Source organism: Protopterus annectens, chromosome 2.part1 (assembly GCF_019279795.1).
Source record: "Protopterus annectens isolate FY-2018-M chromosome 2.part1, PAN1.0, whole genome shotgun sequence".
Classification (NCBI taxonomy): Eukaryota; Metazoa; Chordata; order Ceratodontiformes; family Protopteridae; genus Protopterus; species Protopterus annectens.
This window is the reverse complement of record NC_056729.1, coordinates 547292265-547307432: the sequence shown is the minus strand read 5'-3', so window position 1 is coordinate 547307432 and position 15168 is coordinate 547292265.

The following is a 15168-nucleotide window of genomic DNA, read 5'->3' as shown; positions in this document are numbered from 1 at the left end:
TGATATGTATTCAAGAACATTCTTATCAGGTTTTTTGTGCTTTCCAGCCACTCAGAAAGATTACATTAAGTGCACACGTAGTCTACATTTTGAGGTAACCTTTATGAATCCCTGTCAATATTTAAGGCTGCAAGAAAAGCAGCAGGAAATAAGATTAGGAGAAAGAAGGTGAGTTGTGTCTGTGTTGTCTGTTCACTCAGAACAGTGTACACTTAGTGCAGGCATTATTGAATTCCAGGGCTAGTCTACTTAGATTTGGAACTGAAGGATAGTGACACTGGGGAGATTAGAACTTCTGCGTATTGGAAATTTGATGATGGAGGGCAGTATTTGCATGGTACAAGTTTCCATCCCTCCATTTGTCGACTGCCTTACCATATGGTGAATTTTTGCATTTACATAGATTGTGTAATAATTAAGTTGATTTTTTAGGGAGGTTCAGAGGACAATGGATATGTTTTTATATAGACGGTATAATAAGTGTGAAGTTAAAAGATCTTTTGAAAAAGTTATGGGGGAAATTGCAGATGGTGGCTCTTGTTAAGTATTATTGTTTTTTTTTTTTAATTACAATCCCACAAATTTACAACTAAGCTATGTAAATTTCCTTTTGTTTCATATAAAAGGTGCAGAAGCATAAAAGATATGCTAGTACATAGTAGTTTCCAGTTACCTAGGTGCTTTGATGCATCTGAATTTGTCAACAGCTTGTACTTTCCCTTGTGGGGGACGTATAGGTTGTTAGTATACAGTAATTTTTTTTTAGAATTAATTGTATGTCCTTTAATCCTTTGAGGAGGTATTCTTGCAACACGGAAGGTGTAACTTATATGTCCATGTAATTTGTTTTATGTGGAGGAGAGCAAAATGGCTTTCAAAATAAGACTGCAAGAACATGTCAGGGATATTAAAAATCTAGATGTGAAAGTTCTGTTGCATTACACTTCCATTTACACCATCAAGGTAACCCATTAGGGTTAGAAAGTAAAGATTTTGGAGCAAGTTGTACTTAAAGGTAGTGAAAATGTAATATTAAACATAAGTTACTGTATAAGGAATCTATTTATATATTGAAGTTTAGTACTTTAACCCTTTCTGGCTTAAATGCTGAGTGCAACTGGAGATATCTTTTTTGATAATTATTCAACCATTTGATTGTATAACTGTTTAATTAATCATGTGCTATTCATTTTTTGTGATTTATATAAGAAGCATATTTTTTCTGTGTTTTTACTCCTTGAAGGCTTTTGTAGCTGAGCCACTACAGTTTTTTTTTATTTTGTTATATTAAACATATTTTCACTTTTGGATATATGTGGCCAATTGGTAGTGTTTATTTTTTTGTCTGTCTTGTGGTTGCTTAGAGAAGGTTAATGTTTCTGCAACTGTTATTAATCCCCTCTGTTTCAGTGGAGTGCCAGAATGTTAACCCAGAAAGTACTAACTGTAAGAAAGCTCACACAGACACACTTTTATCATGCTCCTGCCTGAAAGTCTACCCAAAGGCCCAGTACTGCAAGTTAATTGACTTTAGAGCTATAGAAATCTGGGTAGCTGAAGTGCAAACTCCATGATAATCTAACCTTGTTGAGTGCTATAAATTATATGCAAAAGGAGTACAGAAGCCAATCAGTTATAAGGCAGATAAAAAGCAACTACAGTGACTATCTCCACTTGAGTAAGCACTGTGTGTGTGTGCGTTTGTGTGCGTGTGTGCATGTGTGTGTGTGTGCGTGCGCGTGTGTGCACGTGTGCACGTGTGCATGTGTGCATGTATGTGCGTGTGTGTGCGTGTGAGTGCGTGTGTGTGTGTGTGTGTGTGTGTGTGTGTGTGTGTGTGTGTGTGTGTGTGTGTGTGTGCGTGTATGGTTTACCTTTAAAATGCATGGCCGACTTCTGCGGTGTACATATATGCAAAGTATCTTTTCAAAAATACGTATTAGTGAAAAAAAATGCCAAACTCACAACAGCGAATGCTAGTGTGCATTCGCTGTTATGAATTTGGCATTTTGAGTGGAGATCACACTATAGTGGAGAGTGGGAGATGCATCCTTTCCCTCACTGTAGTGTGATCTCAGAGTTAGTATATGTAAGTATCAGGGGGTGTGGGAGCACAGCCCCCCATATGGGGGATACAGGGGGGCTTGCTCCCCTGCAAAATGTTCAAAGTATAAACCTGGAAATGAGGTAGTTTCATTCAAAGTCAACATTACCTGAGTGTCAGCTTACTTTAAGTACCAGGCTCACAATTCTGAGCATTCAATGTTGCCATTTCCGACATTTCAAGTTGGGTAAGTAAACAGTCACACTTGTGTTGCTACATTTTAAAGGTAAATATATATATATATATATATATATATATATATATATATAATCGAATAATCACAACGTTGACATCTGTTTGGTCGACCACATTTGGTGTCTTTCCCTTTCCTGTGAATTGTGAAGTCTCAGATTTAGTATATATAATTAGCAGAGGTTGCCACCACCATGGGGCTTGCCACCCCCCCCCCGAGAAAAACCTGCTTTAGGCTAATCCTGAATCATAGAACATGGCAACATTACGTGTTTTGATGTAACATTCCTCTACATAAGGGCAGGCCATCAACAGATCCTGGTTACTACAAGCATATTAGTTTGATTAGTATAATATGCAAACCTATGGAAAGAATTGCTATGGAAATCATTAACAGTGGTATTGGAAACCTTCAGACACTGGATCCAACCCAGTCTGGTTACATCAAAGGCAAGTCATGTCTACTGAACTTGGTGAACTTCTTTGAGAGGGTCACATACGCAAATGCTGAAAGTAAAATGGTTCATACTGACTACTTTGACATAACTAGGGCATTTGATACAATATCCTACAAAGGCATTGTAAACACTCTCATAGAATTAGGCATAAACCCCTGTGTAACACATTTGATAGCCAGCAGGCTCACAGATAAGACTCTGGAGGTTAGGAGTGGAAAGACCATCTCCACAATGAGGCCTGTCTTCAGTGGTATCCCCCAGAGTGCAGAGTTTATTCCTGTTTGGCATATATTTATTGGTGGTCAAGGCCAATGACAAGGGCCTATGGCTTACCAAGTTTACAGATGATTGCAAGCTGGGAGCAATCACAGACATATACAAACATTTTACAGGAAGATCTAACATGGACAAATTGACTGGTCCTAAAGTCACAGCTTAAAAGTCAATACCAAGAAATATATAATAGCATCTTTTGGGAAGTCAACCACCTTAGTAAACTACCTCACCAATAAAACATCCCTAAATGTAGACACAGTTATCAAGGATTTAGGGACTCATGTAGACAGCAACCTGACTTTTGTCCAACATGTGTCTACGGTAGTAAGAAAATTATTTAGTATCACTCAACTTATGAGTAAGAGCACCGCATCTACGTCCAGAGAAGTCATTGTGCAGCTATAATCAGGTCACATCAGACCCATCATTAAGTATAATGCTCCCTTTGGTATGTACCTGACCAGGCACATGCAGCAACTGGAACATCCACAGAGGTTCTTCACAAAAAGAATACAGGGCAAAAACAGAATGCTCTGTGGAGATTGACTCAAAGCCGTATACCTACTACTGAGAAGCATTTTATGCCTAGCATACAAATCATCCTTGAATCCTGCTTTGATGGACCTTTCGCATATCTGCAAAATGAACAACATCAGAACCACTAGATCTAAATATTTAAACATTGTTATTTAAATAGGACATGTTGAGGGAGCAGGCATGTATCTCAGAGAATCCCCATTCTCTGGAAAAGGCTTCCCATTCATGTGAAGCAGAGTTTTTCAAGCATAACCTGCACCAGAGAATGGAAAATTGGAATTTCACCCCTGGTGTGACACCTATGTTTCTGATGGACAAAGGCAACAATTTAATCATGCCCTAACTAACATAAACCCCTTAAAACAGCCATTAAGGCAAAAGTTTGGATACATTTGGGTTGCATGGCTAGGCTTAGAAAGACTCCAGTGATTGTTAGCCTAGTATATACGTATGAACCTATAAGTAATGTGGTACACTGGTTGTTTGACCAGTTGCACTTAAGACACACAAACACACACACACACACACACACACACACACACACACACACACACACACACACACACACACACACACACACACACATATATATACATACATATACTGTATCATATACTGTATCACAAAACGTACTTGCCTGTTGTAAAATTAAGAATAGCTTTAGGAACCTCAGCGCCCCATATCTGGAACTTGCTCAGAAACAATACACCACACCTTTTTAAAACTTTGTTCGAAGTTGCATGTTTGCTGCTCTCCAACATGTATACTCATGGAAAGCTTTCTCCATCCTTCGCATGGATTATTTATCAGTATCAGAGGATCAGCAGGTGGACACCTGGCTTTCAGGTTCTTGACCTAACCCCACAGCTCAGATTAAAGGGTTTGATTCATGTTCCAGTTGATTACTCTGCAGCATATCACTCGGGGGAAAGGTTCTGCAATCCTGAGGTGCTTTCTTACAGATAAAACAGGAAGATAAAGTCTCATTTTGTTGAGTTGAGGGTAGCTTAGCTATATCTTAAAAATCTCATAATACGTATCAAAACGGACTAGAGATTTTTCTCAGCACATACCACAAAATAAAAATGAATCACACAATATATTTAAATTCCATATTTCATAAGCATTCTGAACAGCCAAAGTTTCTAAAATTATATAACAGAAAAGGCCATTGATTTTCTTTTTTAACTTCTGTAGGCTACTATTTCTCTGCATACTTTTCCTTTATCATTTGATTTTATATAACATTAATTAGCACCTTCTTATCCATAGTTACCATAATGTATCTTAAAATACCTTCTCCAACTCCTGTCTACTTTCATGCAAACTACGTCATGTAACACATATGTAATACATCTCTATTTACTGTCAAAAGTCCTTCAAATATAAATATTGCTTCAGTTACTCCATATCCTTTTACTGACTCACAGTATGTAAATATCTATAATTACATCTCCTTAGGAACATAGCCTTCTATTGAGCATAATATCTAATTTATTAACATTTGTTTACTGGGAAAGTCTGATTGGGACAGACCCCATTTTCAGCAGAAGCCTGGGGAGAAATTCTCGAGACACATGTCTTTGGAACGTGGGAGGAAACCGGAACACCCAGAGGAAACCCATGCGAACACAGGGAGGACATGCAGACTCCACTCAGAAGGTACCCCAGCTGAGAATCGAACTGGAGTCTTGCTGTGAGGAAACAATGCTAACTGCTGTACCACTGCACCACCCATTTATACATTTCCTCTTGTATTAGCATCTATTTTTTTGTCATTTTTTGACCCTGCTTCATCTTATGGCCTTTCTACCCAGTGCCCAACATCCATACTGGAGCTTCCAGATTTTGTCACTCCCCCCAACTTTCTCCAATACAGCTGTAGCCAGGCATGGAACCTAAAAGCATTCTGGGGGTTTAGCCTTCATCTTCAGCTTGGGGGGGGTTCTGCTGTGCCCTACCTGTAACTCCCACCCCCAAAACACTATCTATGGTTGACATCCTGAGGGGTGAGTCTGCAATGGGGGTGTGCAGCATATGCATGTCTTCAGCAGCTCAGCCATGTCCACCACCCTTTACTCATCCTTGATCTACACCCCCCCCCAATGTGACATCCCCACTCTCCACTAGGGACTGATGTAGGGAATGCATAGGTAACTGACATCTCCCAAGATGGGCATTCACATCACTCCCATGCCACTCATTTCCCAGTCTGCTAATAGAAGCTGGGATGGCTAGACCTAGGACTTTATCTCTCTATACCACTGGAGTGGCTGATTTATGTCTACTATATTTTATGAGATATCATAAATTGCCCATAGATGTGAGTGTGTGTGCGAATGAGTGGTACAGATGAACTACCGCAGCAGGGCTAGCCACCTGGTTGTGTAAACCTTGGCTCGAGATGCTTGTCACTATTCAAGTGACACCCTGAGCCCATGTGCAAAAATGGGAAAAGGGGTAGAGGATGGATGAATGGATGGATATAAGCTACTTCTGCGCTTAATAGATTGCATTTCAAATTTTCTTACCAAACATATCGATCTTTGAAAAAAATATATTTTTTCTCTAGGCCAATTTAGCACTGAGGATTAATGCTATCAGAGGGTTAATTTAGTACCATAGGTTTTATTCCCTTTCAGTTTGTCTACTGCATGACTCTAAGAAAATCGCTTAGATAGTACCCCCAAGCTTCCAATAAAAGTTAGTTTCAATCCATATGGACAGCATTATAACAATATAAGTAAAAATTAATTTGGGATTTTGTCTAATATACCTTCTACCTGTTCTACCATTTTCTAGGCTCACCTTTGCATCTTCCATTCCAGAATTCTCACCTTTTTCTATTTATTGTTTAAGAATGCGTCCGTAAAATATTTCAAAAAATAGGAAACAAATGAAAAAAACAAATGTAAACTGCATCCTGCAAAGTCTGTATTCTTCACATCTTTATAACTCTCTGGTTACCCTGGATGCTGAAAAAAAACATTCCTAGATTTCTATTATTTCTGTCTCAAGTTTCTCAGTAATGAGTAAACCAGCAGTTAAATAACTTTTAATACATATAAAACAGATTTTATCAAATAGTTCTTGTTTCTAAAAATCAAAGCAACTTTGCTCCACAAGACTACTGCTGCTTTTAATTTACTTATATGTATATATATATATATATATATATATATATATATATATATATATATATATATATATATATATATATGTGTGTGTGTGTGTGTGTGTGTGTGTGTGTGTGTGTTTTCTAGTTCGCTTGGTACACTGATTCTTCGGTTACCTTCCTCAACTTATTCAAGACCACAGGGAAGAGCCAACATATCACAGCATTCATTGAGTGTAAGGAAGAGAAACTAAACCTGCATGGGATGCCAGTACATCTCAGGATCCACATATAGACACACAGCAAAAGATAGAGGTGCTCAGATACTCACGCGCACACACACACACACACACACACACACACACACACACACACACACACACACACACACATAATGATGCATACAAACATAGAAATGCACCTATATGCAGTTTGGATTCTCATCAGTTCATGTATAGCATGTCCTTAGTTATGGGTAGAAAGCTGTTCACTGAGCAAAACCCCATGTAGCTACAGGCAGGACATAGACCTTGCACATTAGGCATGCCAGATGAGAACAAAAGTTGTGTTGGCAGTAGCAATATTATCTATGTCACTAATCTATTCATAACATCTTATGTTTGTCTTCTGAAAAAGGAATGTCTTCCATCTCACACTTATACCCTCAGGCTTTCAATTTCTACATATTAACTCTTAGATTTACTTTACCTGTTGCTGTTCTATATGCTACCACACTTACTCCAACTGGCCAACATGCTGTCACACACAAAACTATATCACCTGGCTATGACAGGCCTTAGGGAATATGTATTCCACTTTCCATTGCTCCCCTATTTTAACTCCTCTTATTATCAAATTCATATTGATACCCCACAAAAGTAGTATACATCATACCTCTCAACCTCTTAGAGCAAGAAATCTGGACAAAGCCATATATAAAAGCGGGACAAAAGCCCAAAAATAAATTTTTAAATATTGATCTTACAAACTTAGAAAGTTGTTAGAATAACAGGTTTTGCATTTGCATGAATTTTCTGAAGGGTATGAAGTCTGAAATTCAAATGCATGTCATTATTTTCTAACTTTAATCTTTAATGATTCGCCACTAATTTGCCAGAAAACCACAATTTTATGAAAAATGGACCAAAATATGAGGCAAAAAAATCTGGACATTCTGTGAAAATCTGTACAGTTGAGAGGTATGGTATAAATGGGTACCCTACTTAATCTTGTTTTTGCCTACCATTGTCCACACATTATTAAATGATTTGAGTTAATATGGACAGCAAACCTCTTTTACCAGATTATCTTCGAACCACAATAATATGCCACCTATACCAAGGTACTATGGCTTGACCATCTTATACTTCTGTTATACTTGTGCTCCATAAACTACCATCAACCTCCCTTTACTAACTACTATCTAAAAATCCCATTGCAGTCCACAAAGCATGCTGTATATCTTCCAACAGAAATGTCTCTACCTATTTTTTCAACCATTTTTCACAATTTTATAACCCTAAATTTAAGAAATTTGCTAAACCATTATAATCCCCATTCATTAAAGGAATAGGTGTCTATATTATCATGTTTCCCTTCTTCTACAATAAGTAAACAAGTAAAAAAGTACGAAAGCAAACAAATATAATAACAGCATTATCATATAATCTCACTTCCAACACAACATCATAAAATCTTTTTGATAATAATGTCTGTCTAAAGACTAGGTGAGGGAGTTGTGTCTAGTATTACTCAAGTATTAATGCATTCAATGTGGAAATCTAAGAGTCTAGACATTAATTTAGCTAGTGAAAAACTGTGGGTTCAGTCTTTCATTATGTCATGACAGACGTTTATTGCTAAAAGAATAAATTCAGGCAGTCATCATTATCAACACAATAAAATGCAAAAAACTATACACATTTTGCATCGAGAGCTATGTAATAAGGAATTGTATATGCTAAAGAGGTTACACTTGGCATCTAAGGATTTTACTTGTACTTGTTCCAGAAACTGAACAATACAATTAAATTGTTCACATGTTGAAAGTAATATTTGCATTGTTTGTTATCACAGTATTCAGATAGAGCCCTAGTAGAATATTGAAACATGAAATGACTTACATGTATTGAGACTGGATGGATGGTTGGATCCACAGATGAAAAGATGGAACCATGGATGTCTCAATATGATTTAGGAAATAAAATACTGTCCCATTGATGCGATTGATTAATAAGAGTAAAAGTGATAACTGAAAATATTTTATACTTGAAGTAAGCAGTTGATCAGTTTTTTGAATAACCATAAAATAAAAATGCAAACTCTGCAGTCTTCACATTTCAGTCACTTAGATCACAGTTCACCAGGGTCAAAAGGTAAATCATCAAGGCTGGCTAACACTTGGCATAGTTACTATACATTTTCGGATATTAAGCTTTGCTAAACTGAAAGCTGCAAACTTTTCAGCTGTCCCTTATTTTAAAAAAAATCCCAAATTTTGACTCACATGTTTACTCCATCTGTCATAAAATGTATGGCTTTCTGGTAAATCAGTGAAGATTATAATCCTTAAATAATATGTTGCCAGGCATTAGAGCTTCAAACATCATATTGTTAGAAAATGTATGTTACTGTAGAACCTGTTGTTTTATTAATTTTCTAAATGAAATAGAGTAACATTTAATATCATACCTCTCAACCTCTTAGCACAATAAAACTGGACAAAGCCTAAAATAATGGGGGGGGGGACAAAGGCCCAAAATAGGGACACATTTTAAATACTGCTCCTATGCACTTAGAAAGTTACTAGAATAATAGGATCTGTATTAGCATATATTTCCTGAAGGATATAAATGTGGTGTGAAACTCAAATTTATGTCATTATTTAGTGACTTCAATCCTCAGTGCTTTGATAGAAAACTACTAATTTTATGAAGAACAGACTAAAAATAAGAGGCAAAAATATGGACATTCTGTGAAAATTTGGACAGTTGAAAGGTGTGTTTAATATGGATTCATTGTTTTGGGCCTCTATCTTCCATTATCTTTAGCTTTGTCCTTGACTCTTGACCCAGGATTTTAAGGACTATAGAATAACACCACTGCCACATGGATGGGAATATAGCAATATGATAATGTCTAGCATCTTAGCACAGTATGTTATTTTACACCCCCTTATTTCTCATAATAATAATAATAATAATACTAACAAAAAAACACCACCATCACTAATAATAATAACAATAACAAAACAACAACACCATCACCATTATATCAGCACCAACAACAAAAATAATAACAATAACAACAAAACAAAGTAACACCACCACCACCACCACCACTAACAATAATAATAATAATAATAATAATAATAATAATAATAATAATAATAAAAATAACAACAACAAAATAACAACACCAGCAATAATAACAATAATAATAATAACACTATTTTGCTAAGACTTGGAACTCTCTACCCACAGTATGTCCATCAGGTCACTACTCTCCTTCCAGTCCTTTAAAAACATTCTGATAGATTTTATAGCCAAAATGTGGTTCTGTTTTTGCTCAGCCCCAGGATAAACTGCATCCTTAAATATGAACAAGTACTTGTTTATACCTTACACCTCCTTATTCTACCTTATTTACTCATTTCCTAACTTTAGATGGTTTAGCTACTGTGACTCTATCTAATTATGCAATAACTCTGTTTTTTTTTTCTAACTTCACATCGCAGTTCCTGGTCATATTATACTTACTTACCTTCAATCTCTCTAAATTGCCTAAGATTTCTCTAAATAATACATTATTGTCATATAAATTGTATCTATTTTTAGCAGTGTTTTCACTAAATTTGCTATAATTACTTAAAGTGTAAATGTTCTTGTATTATTTTTGAAGCTTGTAAAATGTTTATTCTTAAAGTGTTTTTGCAATACATTCGAACTTTTTCCCCAGGTCGCTGTTGAAAATGGGCTCCTACCCAGCTGGGCTTTCCCAATCATTAAATTTCAGTAAATAATAAAAAACGAATAATAATAATAATAATAATAATAATAATAAGGTCAACATGATGTTACTGTCTTCCATTTCCATTTTAAGCTGTTTTCAGCTTTTAACTAACTTGCTGTACATTCTCTCTATGGCCTGTTTTTTCCATGTTTTACTACCTCTGGCTTTATATGGATGGATGCCTGTACTGAATTTGTTGTTTAGCTTGTATGCTTCATATCTTCTAAAGTGTTTTAACATTTGATGTATCAATTATATCTTTACTTTCAGCACTATGACCTTTGTTACTTACAGCATCTGGGCCTAGAGTGATGCAGTTATACAGAGAAAGACACGTATCTCACTTCTGAAATAAAATTTTGTAGCTAGGTAATTCACTTTATTGCATGTTCAAGTAATTTTTGAGTGGATTGTGTTAGTCTTTTAGATTTAGTCATTGGTTTTACTGTTAGAGTCAGAGTGTTTAGGTTAGGGAAGGTTTTCTATGGTCAGAGTTAGGAATGGGAGATTTAAGGTTAGGAGAGGGTTTTCCTTTAGGGTTAGGGACAGTTTTAGGCTTATGCATGGGGTTTTAGGATTAAGATCACCATTTTATACCTAGGGAGGGGAGTTTAAGATTAGGGTTAGAGAGTGGTTTTAGGATTTTGGTTAGAGTCAATGATGTATTTTTAATGTTACAGAGGGGGTTTTAAGGTTAGGGTTAGGGGTGGAATTTTAGGGAAAATTTGAGTATTTTAGAGCTATGGACTGTATTTTAGGGTTAGAGAGTGGGGTTAAGTGTTAGAAATGGAGCTTTAGGATTTGAGAGGGTGTTAGAATTATGATTATAGTCACAGTTTTAGGGTTAGAGTTTTGGGGTTTGAAATGTGTTGTAGGATTAGGGTAAGTGAGGGATTTTAGGATTGATGTTAGGGGGAGTTGTAAAGTTAAGAACTGACTGTAGGGTTAGGCTTTATTACATTTTTATGGCATTGGTTACTTGACAGTGAGCAAGTGTAACTTGCCTTTGCATTCTAGGCAGTAAGATGTGCAAGCAAGTTAGCCATTACCCACCACCATTAAATCATTGTTCTGTCTCTGCATGGAGATTTAATTGAAAGTTGTCACTGCTTTTACCATATGTCTACACATTACATGTTCTGATTCAGAGTATTGCATTAACTTATTTTATGATTTATGTCATCGTCATATTTTGGATTCTTCAGCAGTTTGAGTGGACTTTTATGGCTGAAATGTTCTAAAGGGGAAATTTAGTCATTATTGTTTAGTGAGTTTTGTTTCATTTTTTGTTAGGAAAATGTTACACTGTATTCAAATTTAAAACAAATGCACACACTTTGCTTTATTAAGCAATAAATATAATTAAAAAACAATAATGTAATTTGAAATCATTTGTTAGGTATTCTATGCATGTGAAAAGATGGAATGGCGAATCCAAAAATGTGCATTTATGCATTGTCAAAAAAATTATATATATATATATATATATATATATATATATATATATATATCTGGGGGGAGGCATAGTTTGAAAATTGCCTGGGGTCCAGGGTGCACTTAATCCACCGTGGGACCTCAGTATAAAGTATGCTTCTATTCTGAGTAAGTATTTTTCTGCTGTCACTGTACCTTGTAGATGTAGATGTGTTCCTCCTTGTGTTACTCTAATGACTCTTTAACATTTAAAAATAGAAATTTGAGAGTTACTCCACTTATATAAATGCATGCTTTATAAGTAAAATGCAGAAAACGATAACTATGCAAATGAAAGAAGAGTATCATAAATGCCAGAATGAAAATGGACAGTGGAATAACAGATACACAAATTGCTAATCTCAGCACAAGTCTTGGAACTTGACTGACAAGATATCTATAACTCTCTCATCACACTGTCCACTCCTTACCTCATTTTCTCCCTCTCCTCAGTGTTTATTACTACTCAAAAATATATATAAAGGAAATCTCATTTGCTCATAACTATTATTTAATATGCACACAGTACTCATTTTTTTTTCACAGTGATCTTCACTGAAATGCTTGTGTGTTTTTCTTTTTGAACTTGTATCTACTAAAAAACTGGATTGAATATTACTTTGTATAGCCTAACTAGATGATGTGTATTCTCCATTTTACTGTATGTATACTATTGTACTGTCTAATTATTTTATTTTGCTTATATTTCTGAGGAGCTTTTCTCCTCAGGCCTCCACTGAAAATGGGCTTCTGGCCCAGTTGGACTTTCCCAGTAAACAAATGTAAATAAATAACTACATACATACATACAAATATTTCAAGGATGGACATTAATGCCCTTCTAGCTTGCCAATATACCAAAACACTTGTTCCCATAATAAGTGTCCAGGCTGTTCTTAAAGATATCTAAACTAGTACTTGCTTTACTGTAATTTGGTTGTCTGTTCCATGCATCAGCTACTCTGTCAGAGAACCAATTAGTACACTTTTCATTCCTATAGAATCTTCTACACCGGTTGTCTGATGATTCTCGCACTTTTTGATAACCCCAAACATTCCCAGAGGTAGTTGTCCCTAAATGCCCTATATACCTGATAAGATCTCCTCTTAGATATCTGTAAGAGACACTGTACAAGTTCAAATATTTTAGTCTTTCATAATAACTTAAATTTTCACATCCATGGATGCCCTTGGTATATTTTTGCTGTACTCTTTCCAGTTTATTCATACTTGCTTTCTTATAGGGTTTCCATATTGTTATTCCATACTGAAGTTTGGGTCTAATGTAACTAACAAACAATGACTTCATCATTTTTGATTTCCTTGACTTTATAAATCTTTTTGTACAACCTATAGTTTTATAACTATCATTAACCAATTGGTTAATATGATTAGAAAACCTTATAGCTGAATATACCCAGGTCCTTAACTGAGTTTACAGTTTTGATTACTGTGTGTAGTATAAGATATTCACCTTTTAATTTATGTCTCCTAAATCTCATATGGTTGGTTTTTGATGTATTTATCAGCATATTAGTCAGTCAAATTATTTTGCGGACATGTCTTATCTGTAACACATGCAATCAGTTTACCCATTTTCAGGTCATCTGCATACAGACTGTAGAACACCTCAGATGAAAATGTTAGGTCTGAAAGATACAATCTAAACAACTAGGGGCCTAGGACAGTGCCCTGCAGGACACCATAACTGTAACCAAGGATTTCACCTGTCTGGAACTGGAAAGTATTTTAATTTTGATTATAAAAGCAATGACATTTCAAATATAAGATTTATGACATCATGAAAGAAGTTAATGTTTCTGGCAGATTAAAAAAAAAAAAATTTCCATTTAATTGTACAGTAATGTATTACCTGTCTTAACAGCCTAAGCTTTTAACAAGTGTTTGCTTTCTGTTAGCAGCCTTGTAAGTAAAATAAATGTCACATTTCACCTTTACACTCTCTTGCTCATTTCAAATAATCAATGGCAGTTTAATATGAAGGTTAACTTTCAGAATACAGATAGTGTTTCAGTGTTGCTGCCAAATAGTTATGATAAGAAACAAGCTGTAGAAAGGTCTTTATAGGGTTTGGCATTGGATCTCAGACATGAAGTAAACCACGTTAGCAGCCTTGCAGAAACATTTAAATATTTAGAAGTTTTTTTATTCTCAAAAATGTTAACTAGGAAACATTTCATGCAAATATTACAGTCTGTCTTCATGCTGCTTGAAACCGGTGAAAATCACTGTTTGGAAGAAACAAAACATTTTAAGGAATATTTCTGATATATATCATAGCTACCATGTCAGCTCCATGTTTGAATAACAGTAACATTGCGACAAGGAAGCAAACCATCAGTAGGTGACTTTCAGACGTTGTTGCATAATCAAATACTTTCAGTCTTTGGAATCCAGAAATGTGTAAATTTGGAAAGACTTTAGATATTTCTGTCGAGGTGTCTGCCTCCTGCCCAAAGTTAAATGCCACTGTTGCCATACATCTTATTTAAAAAAAACATTCAGTCCTGGTTGCTCAATACCAGCTTCTTCCAAGGTTTAAATGAACTTGTATTTATTAGCAGCCTATTTTCTAGTGAAGAAAAGACTTGCTGTTATGTTTAAAATTAATGCACTGTCATGCCCGTTTAGTATTAATGACCATGTAGCCAAACAAATGTATTTGAGAAAAGCCCATCTTTTAGGTCCATATAAAAAGATTCTTGCTATAAATTTATACTGCAGTTCATGTTTTTGCGTATACAATTTATACCATAAATTAAATATAGCATCTCAGAAGTTTCATTGCCAAAATGTCAGGAATATTTAATCCATTATCATGATCTTTGTAGACAGCAGACAGGGTGTAGCCATACACAAACCATCTACAATAATGCCATAAGTGTAAAAAGGCACTAGAGGCAACACATAAAACTTGGGGTTATTTGGTAGATCACAATAAAGGCAGAATGGGAAATGCAGTCTACTTGAATTTTCTCAGT